The sequence below is a fragment of the Mesoplodon mirus genome (assembly GCF_964341445.2).
Source record: "Mesoplodon mirus genome assembly, chromosome: 12".
NCBI lineage: Eukaryota > Metazoa > Chordata > Mammalia > Artiodactyla > Ziphiidae > Mesoplodon > Mesoplodon mirus.
The window spans coordinates 99,278,380-99,303,940 of record NC_138988.1 but is presented as its reverse complement, the minus strand read 5'-3'; the positions used below and the strand labels follow the sequence as shown (position 1 = coordinate 99,303,940).

At 36.6% G+C, this 25,561-nt stretch overlaps 1 protein-coding gene across 1 annotated transcript in view; it reads right to left on the bottom strand.

Moving 5' to 3' along the window:
• The window catches only part of LOC309813177 (uncharacterized protein), a gene marked incomplete at its 3' end in the record, with an annotated part of 262,936 nt that overhangs the window by 188,917 nt on the left and 48,458 nt on the right, over positions 1-25,561 (bottom strand).

Below are 25,561 nucleotides of genomic sequence, written 5' to 3'. Positions count from 1 at the left end.
AAGCTGCAGCACTTTATAACCTAATCTTGGAAATGACATACCATCACTTCTACTGTATGCTATTGGTCATACAGATCAATTCTGGTACAATTGTGGGAGGGAATTACAAAAAGATATGAATAAGAAGAGGCTTGAATCATGAGTCCATAGTAATTATGAAATCCAGACAAATGTTGGAAGTTCCTTGATTAAGTCTCAAGATCTGGGAGTAATTCTCTGTGGCTCTCAGCTGTGTCCTCTGGATTCTTGGTTCCATCTTCTGGATCTTCCTTCCTTTTTTCATGAAAGGTAACACAAGTTTGCAGCTAAGTAGTTTTCTCACCCTTCTTCCTGCCAGTAGAATTTTAGAATCCAGTGGCCTCTTTTTATTTTGTCCTCTCTCTGTTCTTTTCAGTCAAAACAGGTGATTTCTCTGCTTATGTAATTCCATTTAAGACTTTGTAAGTCTTTCATGACTCTTAGTGGATTCTACTGCATTAGATAAAAGTCAAACCCACAGATTTCTTCAGGAGAAGACCTTCTCTACCACAGGCTTCCAATGACAGGATGAGGGGCCATAATCTTAAATCCCCCAGAAATCCTGTTGCTTCATTCAGAGGAACTATAAGACACACCCTTGGTCCCTTTAGAATGCCTTTTGTCGGAGTGAATACTATTCTGAGGCATCACCTCTGACATTTCTGAAGTCTTAACAAAAGTTTTGACTGTCACATTCTTAGTTTCATCCTTGAGCCATATTTTCCTGGTATTTGATCTTTGCATGGAAGACATTTCTTCATGTTATCACTACCTACCATCTTGCAAGGCTGAGAATTTCTTTTAAAAAATCACGTCATGACTTATTTGGTTTAACAATCCTTCCTTTAGTTGATCTCTCTCCCCTCACATTTTAAAATAAGCAGCAAGGAGAAACCAGGTGTCACTGACAATCCTCTGGTTGGAAATCTCCTGAGCTGGACCACCTATTTCATTAAGTACTTTTTCTACTTTCCATACAACTACAGGCAACAGTGTTGCTAAAGTCTCTGACACTCTGTAATAAAAATTTCCCTTCCTCCAGTTTCCAATAAGCCTTCACCTCACATCCTTCTCAAAGATCATGAGGCTTGTAGTAGCATTTTTTCAAGGTCCTTTAGCCTTCTCTAACACTCCACTCAAAGTCCACTACACAGTTTCAGTGCACTCTCACACTTTAAGTTTTGTTACAACAACACTCCACTTCCAGGTGCCAAAGTATGTATTAGTTATTTATGGCTCCATAACAAAATATCTAAAACTTAGCAGCTAAAAACAACAAATATTTACTATTTCACACAATTTCTGAGGCTCAGAATCCCAGAAGCCATTTAGCAGGGTTTTCCTGGTGCAGGGTCTCGCATGATACTGCAATCAAGCTTTCAGCTGGGTCTGCCTTTGTCTCAGGGGTCAGCTGAGGCTGGAGAATCTGTCCCTAAGCTCAGTCACATGTGTGTTGGCAGGTCTCAGTTTCTTGTTAACTGTTGTTCAGAGGCTCCACCCATATCCATGAAAAGGTACAGGAAATTCGAAAGATTACAAACTATTGATATAGAGGAGAAAAATTTGCCAGGGTCATATGCCAGCAATAGATGTCGTGTTGGTTTGTTGATATTGTGTTTGGCTTGGATAAAAAAATTTCTTAATGCAACTCTGCCAAGAGGGCTTCTAAAAGAGGTATATGAGATCCAATAAAATAATAAATATTTTCAAGTTTATTACATACTAATTCAAGTGAGAGTTCATAAAAGCAATGCTAATCTACACTTATTGAGTACTTATACCATTCTAAGCAATGTACTTTATTCAGTCTCTCATTCTACAAGTATTTGTTGTGGGCTTGCTTTATGCCAGACACTGTGCTAGAAGCCAGGAATACAGTGGTATACACACACACACACACACACACACACACACACACACTCGAACACTATAACTGACATTATAAAACCTTGTATCTGATAGATATAATAAATAGAAAACAAACGAGAAATGAATAAACAATGGCAAGCATGGTAAACACAATGGAGGAAACACTCCAAGCGATACCATAAAGAATAGTTTTAGGGGACACAGTCGTAGGAAGGTGATCATGGAGACAGTGATTTTTAAAATGAGGTCTGAGAGGGAGGGAAATAATTTAGTCATGTAGAGATTAGGAAAAATTGATCATTGCAGGCAGAGAGAGCAGCATGTGCAAAGGTCCTGAGGTAGGACATGGTTTTGGTATTTTAAAAATACTGAAAGCAAACCCCAAGTCTACAGTTGCTCCTAGTAATGAACCTACCTAAGGAGACAAAAGACCTGTATGCAGAAAACTATAAGACACCGATGAAAGAAATTAAAGAAGATACAAACAGATGGAGAGATATACCATATTCTTGGATTGGAAGAACCAACATTGTGAAAATGACTATACAACCCAAAGCAATCTACAGATTCAATGCAATCCCTATCAAACTACCAATGGCATTTTTCACAGAACTAGAACAAAAAAGTTCACAATTTGTATGGAAACACAAAAGATCCCGAATAGCCAAAGCAATCTTGAGAAAGAAAAAAGCAGCTGGAGGGATCAGGCTCCTGGACTTCAGACTATACTACAAAGCTACAGTTATCAAGACAGTATGATACTGGCACAAAAACAGAAATATAGATCAATGGAACCGGATAGAAAGCTCAGAGATAAACCCACACACATATGGTTACCATATTTTTGATAAAGGAAGCAGGAATATACAATGGAGAAAAGACAGCCTCTTCAATAAGTGCTTCTGGGAAAACTGGACAGCTACATGTGAAAGAATGAAATTAGAACACTCCTAACACCATACACACAAAAAAAAAACTCACAATGGATTAAAGACCTAAATGTAAGGCCAGACACTATCAAACTCTTAGAGGAAGACATAGGCAGAACACTCTATAACATAAATCACAGCAAGATTCTTTTTGACCCACCTCCTAGAGAAATGGAAGTAAAAACAAAAATAAACAAATGGGACCTAATGAAATTTAAAAGCTTTTGCACAGCAAAGGAAAACATAAACAAGACAAAAAGACAACCCTCAGAATGGGAGAAAATATTTGCAAATGAAGCAACTGACAAAGGATTAACCTCCAAAATTTACAAGCAGCTCATGCAGCTCAATTTCAAAAAAACAAACAACCCAATCCAAAAATGGGCAGAACACCTAAACAGACATTTCTCTGAAGAAGATACACAGATTGTCAACAAACACATGAAAGAATGCTCAACATCACTAATCATTAGAGAAATGCAAATCAAAACTACAATGAGGTTTCACCTCACACCGGTCAGAATGGTCATCATCAAAAAGTCTACAAACGGGCTTCCCTGGTGGCGCAGTGGTTGAGAGTCCGCCTGCCGATGCAGGGGACACGGGTTCGTGCCCCGATCCCGGAAGATCCCACATGCCGCGGAGCGGCTGGGCCCGCGAGCCATGGCTGCGGAGCCTGTGTGTCCGGAGCCTGTGCTCCGCAACGGGAGAGGCCACAGCAGTGAGAGGCCCGCGTACAGCAAAAAAAAAAAAAAAAAAAAGTCTACAAACAATAAATGCTGGAGAGGGTGTGGAGAAAAGGGAACCCTCTTGCACTGTTGGTAGGAATGTAAATTGATACAGTCACTATGGAGAACAGTATGGAGGTTCCTTAAAATACTAAAAATAGAACTACCATACAACCCAACAATCCCACTACTGGGCATATACCCAGAGAAAACCATAATTCAAAAAGAGTCATGTACCATGATGTTCATTGCAGCATTATTTACAATAGCCAGGACGTGGAAGCAACCTAAGTGTCCATCAGCAGATGAATGGATAAAGGAGATGAGGCACATATATACAATGGAATATTACTCAGCCATAAAAAGAAATTAAATTGAGTTATTTGTAGGGAGGTGGATGGACCTAGAGACTGTCATACAGAGTGAAGTAAGTCAGAAAGAGAAAAACAAATACCGTATGCTAACATATATATATGGAATCTAAAAAATATATATATGGTTCTGAAGAACCTAAGGGCAGGACAGGAATAAAGATGCAGATGTAGGGAATGGACTTGAGGGCACGGGAAGGGGAAAAGGTAAGCTGGGACGAAGTGAGATAGTGGCATGGACTAATATATACTACCAAATGTAAAATAAATAGCTAGTGGGAAGCAGCCACATAGCACAGGGAGATCAGCTGGGTGCTCTGTGTCCACATAGAGCGGTGGGATAGGGAGGGTGGGAGGGAGATGTGAGAGGGAGGGAATATGGGGATATATGTATGCATATAGCTGATTCACTTTGTTATACAGCAGAAACTAACACAACATTGTAAAGCAATTATACTCCAATAAAGATGTTTGAAAAAAATAAGTGAATGGACAAAATACTGTGATATAGCCATACAATGGAATATTTTTCTGCAATAAAAAGGAATAAACTATCAAAAAAAATACTGAAAGAAGATCCCTGTGACTTAAGTACAACTACCAGAAGAGGATATTGGGAAACTGGATTAGAAACATAAGCAGGAACTAAATCCTGCTAAACCTAGAGGTAATATTAACAAATCTACATGTTATATGCAATTGGGAAGCCAGTAAAGGGTTTAAGCAAATGAATGATATTGTCTGATTTAAATACAACATGATGAAATTTTGAAAATATTAAATGCATGTTTATGCATTCCTCTCTCCTATAACTCATGTTTCTCAGCAAAATTCAGCTGTTGTGGCTTCAATAATTGGGGAGGGGAAATGCCTCCTCCATGTGGAAGGCATTAGAAAGAAGTCATAATTAAAAAGCAAGAGGAAGCGGGGAACCTCCCCCGCCTTTTCCTCCCAGTGGACTGTGAATTGGAAAGGAGGTAAAAATGAGAGAAGCAGGCAGTTGAGTGTACGTATGTCATGGCTTTCTCTCTCCTCAGCACCTCCTCTCCAAGGTAGAAATTCTGCAGGAGAAGAAGGAGTGCGAGATAGTTTGAGGAGAAATTCAGGAACAGATAGATTATGCCAGGTTGCCAATTAAAACTGAGAAGAGACCACGTTCCATAATATCCCACGTACCAACATGGTGGGTGTAATGTTACTGCGTCAGAGTAAAAGAGGTGCTTTGTTGTCTTTAAGCACAGAGAAAGCCCAAGTTTGGGTCTGTATCAGTGAGGCTCCTGGTAGAAACAAATATACTCTCAAAATTAGACGATTTGAAGGGGAAAGATTTATTTACAAGGGCATTATTTCAATGCTGTGGATTCAGAGACAGGTTGTTAGCACCAGTAGGCTTGAAGGGATGAGAAGACAGAAAAGTCACCAGACCCTCCAAAGACGGAGTCATGTAGAGTCACCTATTTTGTGTATAACAGTGACCCTGGGTGGAGGGAGAGATAGAGCCCCGCTCAATGCAGCCTTAACTTCACAGGGAGACAGTAACTAGTCACGGGACTTCTATTTTCCCTTCCTCCTATCCCTTAGCAAGACTTCCCATTGACGGAAAGCAACCGGAAGCCAGAGGGCACAGGAGCCCTCACATTTCAGCCTCGTGTGGCAGAGAACACCATGGATTTAGGCTAGTAAGCTTACCAAGGAGCAAAGGGTACATGGAGAACAAGCAGTAGGGTGAACCACTCAACGAAGCTATAAAGTTTCACTGATGAATTGGATGAGGAAGACATCAGAGCTTCTGACCGCCACCAAGAGGATGGAACTTAGGTGACGAGAATTAACAAAGCCACTGAAAGACACTTTTAAGCCCTTTTGTATGCATCATGTCATTTAATCCTTACAATAGTTTTATGATGCATACACTAATAGTGTCATACTTATTTTACAGATGGGCAAATTGAGGCTTAGAGATCTCAGTGTATTTGCCCACGCTTACAGTATGTGGTGGAGACTGGAGCAGGCTCTCTGTGGTTCCAAAGCTCAATGCTTGACCTGTGTAACTGCCTTCATACCATCAGATTGCCTTCCTGGAGGGTACATGCACAGTGACATTTTTTTCAATCACTTGACCCCAAATATTTTATTTTCTGTTACTAGCTCATGAAAACAATTAAGGTTTAGATCAGTGGATCTATATGATCCTTTGGAAATAAATAGAAAGGGCCAAAGAGCAAAACTGTATTAAATCTTACAAAATTTCCCTCTGCACCAACCATTTTTCAAAAAAGATCAAATAGAGCGAATGTGGTTTGCAAAGAGAATGTACTCCCTCATAAAGCCAGCTATTTTCAAATCTTCTTAGGTACTTGAGAAGCATCAATTATTTATTAACAGTGAACTAATTAAAATTTATCTCTTCATTAAAGGAAATTTTATCACAAATTTTATTATGTAACAATTATTTCATGCAGCTTTAGTCATATTTCATCATTTATATAAAAATAATTCTTCTTTTGTATAAAATTTACTTTGGAATATTTCACAACCCAGACTTTCCACCATATCCTATTAGTCTGAATAAGTGATGGTTTGCTATAACTGGGGATTACACGGGGAACAATTTGACAAAAATTATCAGTTTGATAAATGAAAAATTGCGATAGCAATGTTTTACTTATTTGCATAACAATCCAAACAAAATTCAAAATATCTCTAACTAGCTATCACTAAATAATTTAAGTACTGATTTTCCAGAATTATCTCTTTAGATATCCCTACCCCAGACAACCTTTTCTAACAGAAGTATGAAAAAAAAAATGATTCAAGACGGGCAAGATTTTTCTAGATCTTTGTTTCTTCCAAACAACAAAACAGGATAGTCACTCCATATGCCGCTGGACTTTCCATAAATATTTATACATCCTTGAAAACTATTTCTGGTTCCTTAATTCTTTTTTTTTTTTTTTTTGACGAGTAATAAAAGTCACCAAAGAACCAGTTTGATTCTGCAAACTGGGTAGATGCCTATTTTTCATTTTATCTACTACCGAATTCTGTACTTGGGTGTTAATATTCAAACTCATGGCCTTGCCTGTGATAGTGGCTAGTGTAAGGAAGAGGGGAGAAATGAAAGACATAATTAAATTTTAGCCAATATTTATTGAGTGTGTATAACATGCTTGACACTAATCTAAGACTTTGTAAGTAAGAATCCACTGAATCCTCACATTAACTATTTCAAGTAGATACTACTATTATCCCCACTTTACGAGTGAGAAAATTGAGTAACAGCAAGGTTAGATCAAGCCTAGAGAATTGGCCTCTAGAACATATGTTCCCAATTCCTACAATAATGAATTCTGAGATTTATAGTGTGTGATTATATTTTAGATGATTTGAATTAACTCTATTTATTCAAAAACAGTGGTTAGTAGGCAAACATACCATATGGGAAATCATTCCACACTGCAATTACATATTTAGAAATAACAACAATCTAAGTCTACATGGAAAATCATCTCTACACTGGAATTCTATATATCAAATTTAGAAAACCTCAGTCAATATCAAACAATAATATTAAAATTGCCTTTAAATTCAATGTCAAGTCTTCAAATTTCTTCTAAAAACTAAAAAATTTCCTGAGTCACACCAACAAGCAATATAAGCAAATATATTTAAGTAAAATCTTGCATGAAAATGTATGACATTCTACATTTCTACGTAGAAATGCTTTATCTAGTGATTTGACTATTTTAATTTTCAGTTTAAGTACACAAGTACCAGCAACTTTGACACTTGTCAATCTTAACAGGAATATGCAGCCATGATATAACTAATAATTCTACTAGGATGATTGAAAATGTAAATATGTCACTGAAAAAAAAAAAACCCAAGGTTTAAAATTATTGGTAAAACTAGAATTATTCTTAGAAGGGCAAAACCTTATTAAAACAATTCACTTTAAATATATCATCTATATTACATGATTAACAGCATTCATAAAGTGACTTAGATTGAAGAATTACCCTGATAGGCATCAAGGTGAATAATATGCAATAATGTCTTGAAAACACTTAAATAGATTTATCTCACCACATGAAATCCATAAGAATGTTCAGGTACTTTAAACTCTATATTATGTTTCTCAAATACCAGAGTGAGAAGTGAAGACACACTATGGTCAATGAAGAATCCCCCCAAATTCCTTCTCCATATATAGATCATCCCTGAGGGGCTTAACACACTGTGATGTCAAATTCCTTCAACATATTAGCTACACAGTTATTTTGGTTTTTTGACTTTCTCTGCTATTTTAAAAGACAGAAAACATCAAAAACTCTAAAATGAAATAAAATGTAAAAAATCTGTAGTCCCCAATGCTAGAAATGAAGATCATGTTCAAGTTTTCATCATGAACAATGAAAGTTACCTTTAATTTGCTGTTTCATTCTCCACTCGCTTTTACTCAGAGCGCTTGGGAATCACATCAGGACCATATAAGAATGGGTTTTCTATTAATATGTAGTGGAAGGTAGAAAAAAAGACACGGGTTGAGGAAGTATGCAATATGATTCTAAGAAACATAAAATGAATATAAAACAAGTATTTGGGAAGAGCCGGAGTAGAGAAGGTATAAGACCTAAGGAATCATGAGTACACCACTTTATAAATTCCTGAAAGATTACATAAGTGACAAATTCCTTGAATTCATTTAATTTTAAACAATTTTTAATGACTGCTTTTTTGAGATACACCTAAGAGCTGAGAGGAAAAAATATGTTTCTGATGTTAAATACAAAATCGTGCTTTGTGCCTCTCAACTGGAGGAAAGTAGCTCCCATTGACCTAATACCATTAAAATTGTTTCTACAGGTTTCTTACCTTTTTTTTGTAGACACTGTATTTTAGAGTAACAAAACACCACAGTTGGTCAAGAGAAGCTGTATCTTACGGAAGAATGACACCTAATAGATTTAGATTAAGTGGTATAATAAAGCCATAATTTTACAATCCTTAATAAAATTATTGCTACAGGCAAGGATTACCAATTGACATAATAACCTTAAAAAGTGAATGGTTGGGAGTTCCCTGGTGGCCTAGTAGTTAGGATTCTGGGCTTTCATTGCCATGGCCTGGGTTCAGTCCCTGGTCGGAGAACTGAGACCCTGCAAACTGCGCGGTGCGGCAAAAAAAAAAAAAAAAAAAAATAGTGAATGGTTGATGAGGAAGTGGATATTGTTTGATACCAAAAGTAATATGACACGGATTTTTTTTTTGTCTCAAGGGGGAAGCAATAGATGAATCAAGCTACCATCACCCTAATCCAATGATCAATTTTAGCATCGTAAATGGCAACAGATATTATTCATATCTTGATGTAACAAAGTATGGAACACAAAGTATTGTCTCTGATGTATTCCAACCAAAGATATTTATATTGAATCTAATCATCCTTTTTAGGTCAATTTTCACATTATTGGAGGTACAGGGAATAAGAGAACAGGTTAACATCACCAGGAGGAGACAATGGGACAAATTTGTCTACAGAATGTCTATGGTGCCCCTGACCCAGTCAATGTCAGGTTTTGACTTACAGAAGACCAGATGCAATGTATGGTCCTGATTGGGTCCTGGTTTAGACAAATACATAGTAAAGGACATTTTGGGAACAGCAGGTGAAATTTAAGTATAGACTGAACATTAGATAAAATTAAGGAACTTCTATAAACTTTATTAGCTATGTTGTTGATTTTGGCTATGTTCTTATTTTTAACGGCATAATGAAGGTTACACTTTTCTAACCAACTCTGCATGCCTCTTACAAAAATAACACAGTCATTCATGAACTCCCCCTCTTCTGAGGTGTGTCCACTGAGATGTCCAGTCAGTTCTTATAATGAAGCTGCCAACAGAAAATGGCCTTTGGTAAGGGACTGGTACCCATGGTGCCCTGCTTCACCGGGAACTGCTAGAACTAGTCAGGGGAATTGGAACCATGAGAAGAAGTTTACATATTTTACTTCTGACTTCATCTTTTAAAATATTAAAAAATGAGTTTGAGGTTGTCAGAGTGGAATGTTGGGTCAAGGAGTCCCAGAGAACATAACTTCTTGATTATTACCCTAAATTCAGCATCTTTAAGCATAATTCCTTAAAGGCATAATTCCTGTTTTTTTCTATTTCTCTAAAATAGTCCTGCTTCATTAGTTCTCTTTATTGAACTGATCCAAGAGAGGACAAGTATAGCTGGAAAACCTGTTAGTCCACTTAAGAACATGTTTTTAAAATACAAATTTCAAGAGGGAGGGATTAGACACCAGAGTCTCCTATGCATGCTCTCTGTTTGAACCTTCTTCATAGATACTCTCTACCTGTGAAAGAAAAAGTTAAACAGAAGTAAAATAATTATCATAGTGGTCACAGTAATTCTTTAAAAGCTCTTCATAATCTTAGCAAATTTGTTATATCTGTGAAGCCTTATTGAACAGTAAAATAAGTTGGAGTCATAGCTAATAATTCTTTTTATCCTAAACTAAATATATATATATATATATATATATATATATATATATATATATATATATATATATATATATATATATATCAGATTCAGTGCTTCAGGTTCTTTTCAGAAAACCTGAAAGCCTGTAATACATCTTTTACATTATATATATACATATATATTAAAGTTGGAAAGGATTTTAAATATGAATTATTCACTTCATTGTGTAAATTTTCTTCTTTCATATTCACAAAATCTCAAAGTTGATGATGTGAATTTTAGCCCACACAAATTACCTTAGGGATATTGGAGCTAAGAAGATGTAGCAGCAAGAGGAAACAAAATACATTTTAGATATCAAAAAGCCATTTACTAGGTGGTTTTTTCACTACCAAAAAATATATTTTCTGAAATGAAGCTACTCAATAAAAAGGAGAAATGAGTGTTTTGGGAAGCTTGTTTTAATATTTATAAATTTATAATTTTCTCTGCTAGAGTTATGTTTGTGGGGATTTTCAAACATATGGGTTCTTTTTTAAAGATTTTATTTTATTTCATTTATTTTATTTTTGGCTGCATTGGTCTTCATTGCTGCGTGCAGGCTTTCTCTAGTTGCAGAGAGCGGGGGCTGCTCTTCGTTGTGGTGTGCGGGCTTCTCACTGCGGTGGTTTCTCTTGTTGCGGAGCACGGGCTCTAGGCGCATGGGCTTCAGTAGTTGTGGCATGCGGGGTCAGTAGTTGTGGCTCACGGGCTCTAGAGCGCAGGCTCAGTAGTTGTGGTGCACGGGCGGGCTTAGTTGCTCCGCGGCATGTGGGATCTTCCCGGACCAGGAATCGAACTCGTGTCCCCTGCATTGGCAGGCAGATTCCCAGCCACTGTGCCACCAGGGAAGCCCCAAACATATGGGTTCTTTTTTTTTTTTGACACCATATCTGTCTCTCCCTTTGCGTTGAGGTCATTCATCTTAAGGCTTCCTTAATATTGTATACTACTTTCATTAACAATTCTTTCAGGAAGGAGCTTGATATTCACTGAGGGGGAGCAGGCTGATAGTTCAACTTGGATGGCATGTTTATTGAGGGTTTTGTCATAGAAAAGGAGAATCATTGGGAAGCTTCAAGTATGGAGAGATTTTCAGTGAAATAATAGAACTAAAACATGGAGCAAGATGAACAGAGGAGTGATAACAGATTATTTGAAATCATAGATGGAGATGATTTCTAAATTATATTATAGAACCAGGTAAAATATTAAAAGGACCCTGTGGCATCTACACCAAATAAATGAGAATCACTTTTAACAATGGTGACATATTTTATACATACATACACACAAACACACATATATGTTCTGGTCTTTCCGTGTCTTCATTTCACACAAAATGACCTTTACATTTTAGGTACTTGGTAAATGTTTCTTCTGTAATGTTAACATATATATCTGAGTCCCTACTACATAGACAATACAAGAAAAAACCCTTGTCCATAAGAAAATTGTGAGTAAGTTTGAAACAAGATACATTTAATCTGCAGCATAGGATTAAGTGATGAATGAGTAAAAAGAAGTCAACAGATAAAATGGGGAATTCCTGAGTGGAATTGTTATCATATGGATAATAAGAGTACTGGATTGTTACTATATGATTTAATAGATAATATTTTTATTATTTTAATACCATTTATTGGATCGGGCTCTTTAATTACACACAATAGTTGTGGCAACATTATTTGATAAGGATTATTATCCCCATTTTACTGAAAATTGGTAACCTGAGAGCTTAATTGAGTTATCTGAGACCACATGTCATAAGATTTAGAGTCTATTTGAATCCATTATTCTCTGACTGTGAAACACAAGTTCATCACTACGCCATGATATTTCCCTCAAAAAAAAAATTACCTGAGCAGGAAACACCTACAAAAAGCTATTTAAGGTTTTTGACTGAGGAAATGAAATACTCATCATTACACCTTAAACACTAATTCTGGAATGGATTGGCGCAAAGACAGAACGGATGCAGGGAGAGCTGCTAAGATTTTGTTGAAGTAGTTTATGCTTGATACCTGTCCCTGGTAGGCATTCAACTCCCTTAGAAAGAGACATTGTGTTAACATTTGTACTGTTAATATTTACACTGTTCAGCAATAAAACATTTTTACACTTATTTAAAAGCACTGTAGTTATGCTGCAATTTACTCTCCTTTAATCCCCTGTGGGGGAAAAAACTGAAAAGATCAGATATTTACATATCTCTCTTTTGGTTAAGATTTTTAGAAAAACAGTATCTTCTGAGGTTATTTCAGGGGGATTCCAAACTGCCCATGCATGTGTTTCAAATCACAATCCATACTCTTCCTCCTCCACCACCCGCCCCACCCTTTCTCATTCTTAAAATTCTTGCTTCTGCATTTCTAACTCCCAGCAGCCATCACCCAGTCCTTCAACAATTATATATTAATGACAAAAATGACAATAATCCAAATCCCTCAAAATGTTTATAGGTAGCGATGATCATTACACACGCTAAAAGAAGTAAAATGGCATTTTCAGGGAGAAAGAAGAAAGTGAAGGCCAGGAATAGGAACGTGACCCACAGGAAAGCTGAAAAGCTACTTTAATGACAAAGTGGAGATACATATCTTCAGTCCTTAGAGAAAATTGGAAGATGAGTATGATCGTTCCTGGATGGTGAGTGTACAGAGCCCTTGTGCCAGGGAAACTGAAGCCATCCCTACCGCCAGGCTGGACACGTGATCCAGGATGGAGCCCATTAGCATGATCTCAGGTTGTAGCCCAGTGAGGAGCTCACAGATTGAACACGTGACCTATGAAATCCAATCAGATTGGAGTACAGGACATTTGAAACTTAAGGAAAAGCATCACATGGATTTTAGCAACCTAAAATCATTCATTTATGTAATCATTCGTTTACAATTTCAGTGCCTGTCCACTGTTTGACAATGTACTAAGTGCTAAATAACATTGGAATATGACCCGGAAGAAAATAGATTAAAACTGATGTTGGGAAGACTTACCAAAGGTCCCAGATGGCTCTAATATTGTGATTTCTCTTGACTTAACTGCACTGGGGCAATTATTAGAGGATGCCTTCTTCTACAAGAAAATAAATCCATGCTCTACGCAGTCATATGCCTCAGTTCTACAGCTCTGGCCTTATTTTATTTCTCCTTTTTTTTTTTTTAACCTTCACAGCAGATTCCATATGCCTAATTTTAAGTATCCACCATTTATTTCATTTTTTAAAAATCTTCCAAAATTTGCTACATATTTTGGAAACCAAAGAATATTTGACAAACTACCTTTAGTTTATCTTTAATTAATATAAAGTATATAGATATATATTAATTGATTGATAATTAATTAATTAATAATGTATATTAGTACATAAATAATACAAACTCCTTAATATATCTCTCCAGACCACTAGATGAAGTTTTGTCCCAATGGGTGTACTTGTGAATGACTACTCATTAACTTTCAGCATGATGTTTCTGTTTCCCCGTAAAGCTTCACATTTCCTTAAACTTTGCATACCTGGTTGTGAGTATTTGAATAATTAAACCAAAGGCATTAAAACAAAATTAACATGCAAAATGCATTGCAATGCATTCCTTTGGTCCCAATCCATTATGTAATCATGTCAGATCTAGGACCATAGAATCACAGAAAATGGAATGTCCACATTTGTATTTTTACAAAAATAATTAATTCAACTTCACTGATCATCCTCTTGGGAAACTGAGTGCATTAACATTTTAAACAATAATTCAAATCTCCCACCTCATTCATCTTTGTTTGTTGAACTGTCAGAAGTTTCACTTGGTAGAAACTGGAGTTTGTCAGATGTTCTACTATTCTGCTTTATCTCAATATGACTTTGTCTCTTCTCTTAAATTTCTCTAGCAACTAGCTGAGATTAGTTCTATTGCTTCATAGTATGGGCATGGCTAGGTCAATTAGTTTCAAATTCCAGTCTGCTCTTATTAGTTGTGTGACCTTAGGCAATTACTTAAGATCTCTGAGTCTTAGTTTCCTCATCTGTAAAGTGAAAGTGATAATATTTATCTATTTTATAATGTGAGAAATAAATCAGATAAGATATATAAAGTACTTGGAATACGTCATGACAGTTAATAAATAATAAAATATCCATGTCTAATTTAATTATTCATCATTACAATTATTACGTTACACCATGGTGATACTGGACTCTGTAAATATATATTTGCATATAAATATATATACATATATACATATATATATGTATCAGCCTTTATTGTTACTCTATCATTTGTTTTCCTTGTTTTCCTCTGGTAAGATGAGTCCAGGGATATGAATGAATGAATGAAGCCTTTCCTACCCACCACAATGCTGGCTGAACATCTTTCATGCTTGTCCACTTGTCCCTTCTGGGCTACTCCTGGCTAAGGAAGTAGTCAGGAGCTGTTCAGCATTTGGCAGGGTCGCCTACATGAAAAATGACAAACTGCTGAGGAAACAGATCTAAATGGGGACATCCTAGGAATCTACCAGCCTTAAATAAAGAAAAAGGAGAAATTGTCTGGTTCTACAAAATTCATATTTACCGAAGTACCAGCTCTTTTCAGAAATCTTTGTCAAGGTCACAACCATTCATCCAGAATCCTTGGGGTATTTTACTTCCCAGAACTAATCATATGCTTGTGATGACCAGGGCACTCAATGAAAGGTTTACCTGAATTATCTCTCTTATTTTCTGTTTTCATATAAACCTCACATCAACCTTTGATATGGGGACTATTATTATTCCCGTTTCACAGACTGAAACGGAAAACTGAGTCACAGAGACGTCAACTTGCTCAAGGTCACCCAGTAGGAAATGGTATCTCTGAGATTCAAACTCCAGTCTCTCTGTCCCCAGAGCCTGTGCTCTCACCTACATGTCACACCCCTGACTTACTGTTCTATGTCATACAACCAAACGTCATTTCTAAGAACTCCACCTAACGGACAATTAGGTGAATCCAGAAGTTAAACTTTAAAAATGAAACTAACACAATGATAATAACTGACTTTTATGTAGCACTTTATATTATTCAAAAAACACTTTCAGATACTATTTCACGTTTCTCTTTCTCCACATTATGAAGTAAGAAGGCGAGGGTAATTCCCATTGTTTTACAGATAACACTGAGCTACCGAGCATCGTCAAACAATGGGCTGTGCTTCAGACCATACAAGTGGAACATGGCATAGCAGGATTCCCAGTCAAGTACGTTCTTTTGTAACTTGGTAAATTTATTTTCTTATGTTTTTATCACATGGCACAGAGACCATTTGTCTGGCTTACAGTTTTGCAAACAATAGGTTAAATGTCTTTGCCTGTTTTACCTAAAGATATTATGACTGATTCCCACAGGCTTTCCTATTGTTCTGGTTAATTCACATCTTTTTTCAATATAGAAACACTAGCACAGCCTCACAGAGACCAGCCATTCCCTCCCAGGAACCAAGCCTGGGATGCCTCATTTATCGCTGCCTCAGGTGGTACACTAAGGATGGATAAAGACAGGACAACAGCATCATCCAAGGAAACAGACCACGCAAGAACTAACATTCACAATTCATCTGTATAGGTGTGTTGTAAAAAAATTAACTCATTACTAAAGTCACAAGGCTCACAATTCATGTACCTGATTACTCTATTGGTTTCGTAAATGCACCAAGACATAAAGGAAAGCAACTTTTAAAGAGTAAGAAAAGTGCCTGTCCCGTCGAGTCAGCGGCTACTGTGTTACTGCTGACACGTCCTTGACTTTTCTCTCTGCTCTGTAATTCCCTGCACTTTCCTTTACCTACACTGCCTCCAGGTGTTGATCTGACCTAGACTGTCCAAAGCCTTCTGGCAAGCTTTAAAATCAGCTAGACATCCCCCTGTTGTCTGAACTATGAGATTTCCTCATAGTTGTTTACGTTCAACCCTTAGTGTATAGCTAGTCGACCTCGACAACAACAACGTCTCCAGCTATTTTTCTCCAATACTTTCTTTATTCATTACCTCTTTGACAATGGAAATGGAAAATAAAAATAGAAAAATTATGTTCCAAACATCCTCTGCCCCCCATCACTGCCTTTCTAAATGTGCTTCCTCCCAGTCAAGGAAAAGTAACTGTGATAAATAATAAGTAATCCAACACCACAAGCTTTCCTACATCGCTACCAGTTCCTAGTTTACTATGTTATAACCTGGTTTGAACTCATGCTCTTATCTTTGTACTTTTTTGAGCCTTTATTGTATACCAGACAATTTCCTAGATGCTGAGGTGCTCAGTAGAAAAGGTAAAGTTCCCCAGTTAGGAGTGTATCATTTATGAAATTCTTATCTGGAAGCCAACAGATAATTAAGTGCTAGAGTGGAGATTTCTCCAAACTCGGTTAGAACTAAAGGACCACCTGACTTTCTCTGGGAGACGTCAATAGGTAAAGGTTTCAGAAAAAGGGGGACAACATGTCAAGGGCAAGGAGGCTTATTCCTGCAACCATGAATGATTTGATAATTGCTAGAGTATGAAAGGTGAAGGGCAGAAAAGTATGAGGTCAAGTTGGAAAAATTGACAAGGCTGGGAGAACAAGAGGTCAATATATAGTTCATTGAATATATTTCAATGTAATTTTGTTTGACCTTTCTTTCACTCTTTCAAAACTATTCAGTGTCTCTTCTGTGCTAGGCATTATAGATAATGGGGAAGCAGTTACAGATTTCAAACAGGAAGCAATCAGATCGGATTGTCATAGCAGCAGGCTGATGACACCGCAGAGAGATGGGTGAAGCAGGTGTAGTGCAGTGCAAGGTAGCAGGACTGTCACTTTAGGGATGTGGCCATGGGGCTGGAGAGGAGGAGCGAGATTACAGAAATGCATGGGAGGTGAATGAATAGGACTGGATGGCTGATGTGACTAAAGACAAGGCAGGAATTGAGGGTGACTTGCAGGTTTCTAGTTTGGATAACCACATAGAAAATGGAGTAATTTTCAATGAGGTAAAGAATTCAAGAAGAGGAGGTGGGAGGGGGGAGGGGGAAAAAAGAACAGGGGAAACCAGTGATGGTGTCGTGAAGGCAGTTTCGTACACAGCTCTGGAGAGCAGGACAGCGATCTGGGTTGGAGATAAAAACTTGAGTCTTCAGATAAAAGTTGAAGCTGTTGTGCTGGGTGAGATGCCCTGCAGTAAATGCATGGAGCAGAAAAAGAATCTGGGTTAGAGAGAGTTTGAGGAAAAACAACATTTTAAAGATAGACGGTTTGCTGTACAGCAGAAACTAACACAGTACTGTAAAGCAACTATACTCCAATAAAAAATAGTTTAAAAAAATAAAATAAAGATAGACTGAATAAGAGGACCTAGAGATGTAAGAGAGGCCGTAAAAGCAAGTAATCAGGGAGTTTCAGTAAAGTAGAATGTTTCTAATGTTTTGAATGCAATAGCTCAAATAAAATATGAATTTAAAAGTGATTGACTTGGTAACTGTAGGTCATAGAAAGAGAAACTATCCCAGTAGCCATACTGGAAACTAAACATTAGAGGACTGAGAAAAGACTAATAGGAGAAAGAAATAGAGAAAGCAAGGGGATATTATTCTTTCTAGTTTAGGGGATGAGGATGATAAATATTTATGGCCATCAAAAAAAAAAAGGATAAATGGTCAAGGAAAAGTGTTTGTTTGTCCATTTTTAAGCTGAGGGTGATTTGAAATAATAGTTTGGTAAAGAGGGAAAAAATTTAAATGAGAGTTTGAAGATTCAGGCAAGAGAGACTTTTGCTTCTACTTAAGTCAAAAAAGTCTCAAAAGAATGTCCCTCCCACATGAAAAATAAAACAAAGCTGGATAATCTGCACAATCACAGTTTTTTATAGCCTATTTCAGAGCTAAGGTCAAAAGAAAGCATAATCCAATAAAATCCAGAAAATTATTATTCACTCCTGGGAGAGACCTTTATAATGTTTTACCATTTATATTTTTAAAGATATATGTCTTTCAATTTCTTTAAATGTCGATTGACTAGTTGAAGTAAAATTATAATAATAACAATGTATTGGAGGTCATAGTATATTTATAGAAGTAAAATATACAACACCAAGTGCACAAAGCATGGGATTTCACAGTTAGAAATATACTATTGTAAAATTCTTAAATTTTTTTGTGAAGTAGCAAAATGTTTTTGAAGGCAGACTATGAGAAGTAAGACTAAGATACATATTGTAATCTCTAGAACACCATTAAAGAAAAAAATCTCCAGGAGGCATGATAAAAACATCAATAGAATAGATAAAATGGATACAAAAAAAGAAAAACCCACCTACTTGATTCAGCATGAAACAGAGCAACAAAGAGCAGACAAGACAAATCAAATAACAAGATAATATATTGAAACCCATGCATATTAGTGATTTTAACAGGTGTAAATGGTCTAAATATCCTTATACAAAGGAAGAGGTTGTCAGACTAAAGTAAAAAACTAAGACCAAACTATTCGGGCTGGCCAAAAGGTTCGTTCGGGTTTTTCCATAAGACGTTAAGGGAAAAACCTGGACGAATCTTTTGGCCAACCCAATATATGTCATTAACAAGAAACATACCTTTCACATAAAATTTTGAAAGTAAAGGAATGAAAAAATAAAAACCATGCAACACTAAGCATGGGTAATCAGATGTGACTATATTAACATCAGACAAACTAGACCTCAAGATACAGAGAATGACCAAAGATAAAGAGGGGCATTTCATAATGATTAAAGGGAAAAACAACGATCTTAAACGTGTATGTGTGTAATAATAAAGCTTCTAGACACATGAAAGAACAACTGGCAGAACTAAAAGGAAAAAGAGACAAATTCACAGTCATACTTGGGGAGTTTGATAATTCATAGAAAAATACCAAAAAAATCAGTAAAAATGTAGAAAATGTTAACAGTACCATCGAATGATTTGACCTATTTGACATTTATAGAACACTACACCCAACAAGAGCATAATGTACAGTCTTCTCAAGGGTACATGGAACATTCAATAAGATAGACCACATTCTGCGCCTTAAAACAAGTTGCAATCAATGTCAAAGGATTAACATAATGCAGAGTATTTTCTCTGATCACAACTGCATTAAATTAGAAATCGACAACAGTAAGATATCTAGAACTCCCCAAATATTTGGAAATTAAACAACATGCTTCCAGAGAACCCATAGGTCCAAGACAAATTGAAAAATATGTTGAACTAAATGATAAAGCATAACATGCCAAATTAGTGGAATACAACAAAAAAGTACAGAGAAGAAAATTTAGAGCACTTAAAGTCTACATTGTAGGGAAGACATAAAATATAAAAATCAATATATGCTTTCACCTTAAAACTTAAAAAAATAAAAAAGCAAATTAACCCCAAAGTAGGCAAATTCAGGTACTCAAGAGTCTGGCTCCTTTTATGATGTTTGACGGCTGCCAGCTTTCAAGCTCTACCTCCCTGTGCTCCCCTTCTACTCCACAGCACAATTTGCAGTAGCATCATCTAGGGAACTTATTCAAACTATAGGTTCCTAGTCACCCTCTTAACCCAACAAATCAGAGCGCCCACCTTATCATGCAGTGCAGTTGGTTTTAATGCTCACAAAAATTTAGAAATACTGAAGTAAAATATAATTAACCCACAAAGAAGAAAATCTTCACCATATCACGAATTAGGGATTATCTGATATCTCTTTAATAACTATTATATTTAAATATAAGGTAGCATCGTTAAAATTTTTGGAACTAAAAGAACCTTAAAATGATGAAATCCAGCCCTCTAATTATGCAACCATGAAAACCAAGATCCAGACTGCTTGAGTGTTTTTCCCAAGTAATAGGGAGCTAGTCTGAACTTTGGGGCCCAGAACTCAGACGTCCTACCTCCTAAGGATGGATCTTCATAGATCATTTCTCCTTTTCAAATATAAAAGGTTGATTCTCACCTAGTACAATTAGAACAGTTTATTTGTGATTTTATTCTGCCACAAATAATGGAATTGAAACCAAATAAAAACTGAATAAACTAATGAACTGAAAAATAAAAGTTTGTCCGTGTAATTACAGGCAGTCAAGCACTGTTGAAATCAACAGTCCATCAGAAGAGAGCTGTTGGCAGCCTAAAGCAAAGACATCAATTCTTTTCTCTTTTTGAACTTCTAAAAAGGTAACTCTTTGTATTGCTATTCCAAACTGTTACTTAATAGGATACATGCAGGGCTTTAACCCATGTGCTGCCACATTTTTATTTTCATTTTTGGTCTTTCCACCAAAGAAGTGTGTGGGAGATGGCGATTAGAGTCATTTGCTCTGCCTGGGGGCTAATTACTCTATTTGGTTCATTTTTGAAAATATTATGTTACATCCAAAGGCAAAAAATTGATGGAGTCTTGTTTCAGGTTTGCTTATGTAATTTCGCACAGATTAAATTAGTTAATCAGAAATTATGCTGGCTAAAATAGATCTGTTGGTTTCTAAATCTACAGTGGAAAATTGCTTTTTAAAAAATAATTTAAATGGCATGCTATTTAAATATATTTTAGTCAGTTCTCTCAAAGGTGAGACTTGAGTTGTAATGAGCCGAAAGGAAAGCCATGAGGAGTGAGAGAAGCCACAGATACAAGAATTAGAAAGAGTATGCCCATGTGACCTACAGCAAAATGCTTCGGCAGCTGCCTCAAAGGATGGAATAAAAGAAACTCTGAAAAGTCAAGGAAAGGGTACAGGGGCATCTGAGAATTCTGGGTGAAACATGAGAAAAGAATAACAAGCTTTCAGCTTCGATTTCCTCACCTAAAGCATGGGGATCATCACACCTATCTCCCACAGTTATGTACAAAAAGAAAAAGAGGTGACAAAAGCTCCTGTCCCAATGCCTGGTACTCAATAAATTTAAGTTCAGTATATTAAAATTCTATTTACTGTCTATCATCTATCTATCTATCCATCCATCTATGTATCAGTCATATATGACCACATTAATGGGAAATTATTATGGTCACTAGAGTTTGGGAAGCTGAGATCACCATGCTACTGTTGACTTATGGCTAGAAATAGCTGAGAGTTACATGACTGAGCCTGTGGGTACCATGAAAAAATTGTTCACTACATCACTTTCTTTATTTTCAGAAACCGGGAATAGAGCAGTTAGACCACTGGTTCTCAATTCTTGATGCATATTTGAGCTTCTTAAAATACCCACTCCCCTACCACTACCCAGAAATTCTAACTTAATTAATCCCCGTGTGATTCTAATGTTCTGCCAGAGTCTAGGACTGGTGACTTAAATGGTCTCAACAGAATTCAAAAATAAATTAATGTGTGGTAATTGCATAAAAGTATTTTTGCTTTTAATTATGAACAATGTCAAAATATATAAGAGAGTAGAGAGAATTATATAATGAAACCACTACATACCCATTATCTAGATTTAATAATGATTAAATTTTGCTGTATTTGCTCCATTTATATATATATATATGTACAAAGTCTGAAATTTTTAAAGCAAATTAAAAACATTTGACATTTCACCATTAAATATTGCAGTATCCATCTCTTAAAGGAGAGCATTTTTTTCATAACCATAATGTCATTATGACACATTACAAAACTAGCACTTTTTTTAAAAAATAGACTTTATTTTTCAGAGCAGTTTTCTTTTCTCAGCAAAACTGAGTAGAAAATACAGAGAGTTCTCATATACCTTTGGCCTCACACACTCACAGCCTCCCCACTATCAACATTCCCCAGCAGAGTGGCATATTTGTCAAAATCGATGAACCTACACTGACACATCATTATCACCTGACGTACAGAGATTTCCCATATCCCCAAAGTGCAAATATTCCCCCTCCCCTGCCACACACACTTCCCTTACCATCAACATTTGAACCTACATTGACACAATAATTTTCCAAAGTCCATAGTTCACATTACGGTTCACTCTTGGTGTTGTACATTTTATGGGTTTAGACAAATGTATAATGACATATATCCACCATTATAGTATTAAACAGATTAGCTTAACTGCTCTAAAAATTCTCTGTACTCTGCCTATGCATCCCTCCCTCCCACCTCACCATGGATCTTTTTACTATCTCCCTATTTTGCCTTGTCCAGAATGTCATATAGTTAGAATTGCTATGAAGGCTTTTCAATTGGCTTCTTTCACTTAGTAATATTCATTTAAGGTTCCTCCATGTCTTTTCATGACTTAGCAGCTCATTTTTTAGTGCTAAATAATATTCCATTGTTTGGATGAACCACAGGTTATTTATCCATTCACCAATTGAATGACATCTTGATTGCTTCCAAGTTTGGGCAATTATAAATAAAGTTGCTATAAACATCCCATGTGTAGATTTTTGTGTAAACCTAAGTTTTTAACTCATTTGGGTAAATATTGAGGACAGTGATTGTGGGATCATATGGTAAGAGTATCTGAGTTTTGTAAGAAACTGCCAAACTGTTTTCCAAAATGGCTGTACCATTTTGCACTCCCCACAGCAAAGAATGGCATTTGATGTCATCAGTGCTTTTTGATTTTACATTTTTACATTGTCTCTCATATTCAAGAACCAGACTTCAGACTTGAGTGTCACTCACACATACAGTCATATTTGATTCATGCCCATTGCTAAATGCCAGGCAGTTTTAAAGAATTTAGAAAAGTAGCGTTAGCTGCCGATACACACTGGCAAGCTTTTCAGAATGTTTCCCTGGAAGACACTTAATTCAGGCTAACATGCCTAAACCACCACTACTCTAAATGCTTTATTTTATTTTTACAATCAAGATGAAAACGTAAAATAATTTTCCCTGACTACCATCGGATACTACACATGAGTCATTTTAAAAAGTCCTTAAAGCATAGTTTCTTAACTGAATAAGCTAAGTGTATGGAATGTTTATATTTAAAATTCAGAGGAAAACCTAGTTACCTGTAACTGATTAGGGACAGGTACATCACATACAATACATATTAAGAAATGTCCAGGAAAACACTGCCTCCTGATGCTAAAAAGGAAAATTAAATTATTTTATTTCCAATTCAATGTTTATTCGAAAGACAATGTATTACTGTTTCCTTGGATTTCCTCTGTGACTAAATCTGTTATAACTATGCACTTAATTGATTAGTTTTATTCCTGACTGGATAATTTCTCAGAGCTGAGTCCTTTCATAATGTCTTTTCCACAGCTTTCCAATATCAATGGGATATAAAAAGTCAGCCCAAATATTTCTAAAGTAGCTTTATATACTTAAGCCACTAAATTGCCCTATGGTAACAATAAAAATAATATTTTATCATTTGCATGACCCTGGAAATGTCATCTTCTAATTGACCCCAAGAGTGTGTGTCCCCTGCAGTCTACCACAGCTCTTTGGTGCTACCCCTCATAATCTCATCATGCCCTGAGGTGCCCTGCTATCTCAATTGCCTTGTACTAGAAACATCAACTGTAGCATCCTTCTGACACGGTTGCAGGACCAGCCTACCTCATGTGGACTGATTAGTGTGGCATAATAAGTGGTCCCATTAATCACCAGATTTCACAGGCTCCTACCTTCATCATGAGACCTCAGTCAAATGCAAAATTCTCCTCCAAGTACTTCTGGAAGTCCTCAGTGAGTAACTCACCTAAGCTCACCTAAGAGAGCTTAACCAGGATGACTTACCTAGGATGATGCTCCCTATTGTTTCAGGTGTGATTGTGGCATTACGGACATCAGTGTCACACCCTGCTAACTAAAGGTAGACTCCATGAGTGATTTTCTCATCAGTTTCACATCAGAATCATGGGAGAGAAGTGGTGCTGGTCCAGCTGGGCTCTGTGACACACCCGCCAACACCTACACACACACAAGCACACACAATGCTTTTGCAAAGTGAGAAGGCAAATTCTTCATCTCTCTGTGTCTTGTTCTGTTTGGAGAGGAAAAAAGTGGTCCCACAGTAGGTGTGCTTGGGGCCCCAAGGTGTCACAGAGTTTACTAAGAGAGTTCTCTCTGCACAATTTTTTTCTTGTTTCTTTTTTTTTTTTTTTTTTTTTTTGTCCCCTCCAAGATGCATATGGAGTGTCAGGATCTCTATGTCTGATGGGATTTCATGTGGTAATCCCTTTAACAGACCAGTCCACATGGTAACCTCTTAGTAAATTCCTTTAATATCTTTTTGTGATCTAGATTCTTTTGTATTCACCACCACCACAAGGCCCTATAATGTTGGGGCAAGAAGCAACCAACCAAGTCCTCATATAAATTAATAGGTATAGATAAATAGTTTAAGAGAAGAGAGTCACCCAGCAGCACTCACCACAGCTGGGATCAGCCCCCATCTCCATTTAAGAGCTTTGACTTTTTTTAAGTGTCAGTTCACCATTACAATAGCAATAAAAAGTAAGAATAGGTAACAGTCTCAACAAGTATATAAAATGACTCATGAGAAAAGGAAAACATTTACTACCAGGCACTTGGACACATCTCATTAATCTCCACCACAACCAGAAGAGGCTCAAATTTTTCAGCCTTATTTTACATAGAGGTTCAAGTTCACATAAATATCCAAACCAAGGATAAGCCATGAGCTCTAATACCAGATCTGAAGCTTTTTCCCACATATAATGCTGACTTGGGTGTTCACAGAATTTCCTGACACGGTGAGGGTGAGAACATGATGAGCATTGGCCTGAGAAAGGGCCATAGAATATTTTCTCTCTCTAGCGCCCCGCCGTTTAATGAGCACCTATTTTGTGCTGGATTCTTGACCACCGGCCCACCTCATCCTGCTAACAGTGCCCTGAAGCAGATCTCACTTCCACCCATTTACAGATGCGGAAACCAAGCTCAAGGAGCACAGCAGGTGAGCTTTCCACTCCTCAGCTTACCTTTTACAGGATGAGGATATAAAATCCAGAAGCTACATATCCTAAAGGAATCCATGTGCCTGTTCTTTAAAGCATGATGGTAAATTGAAATACATACGATGGCACCACATGGTACAAAAAATAAATAAATAAATAAATACATGGAAATGTGGAACTGTTAATGTAGCAGAACATACATCTGAAAATAATCGTTTAAAAAGG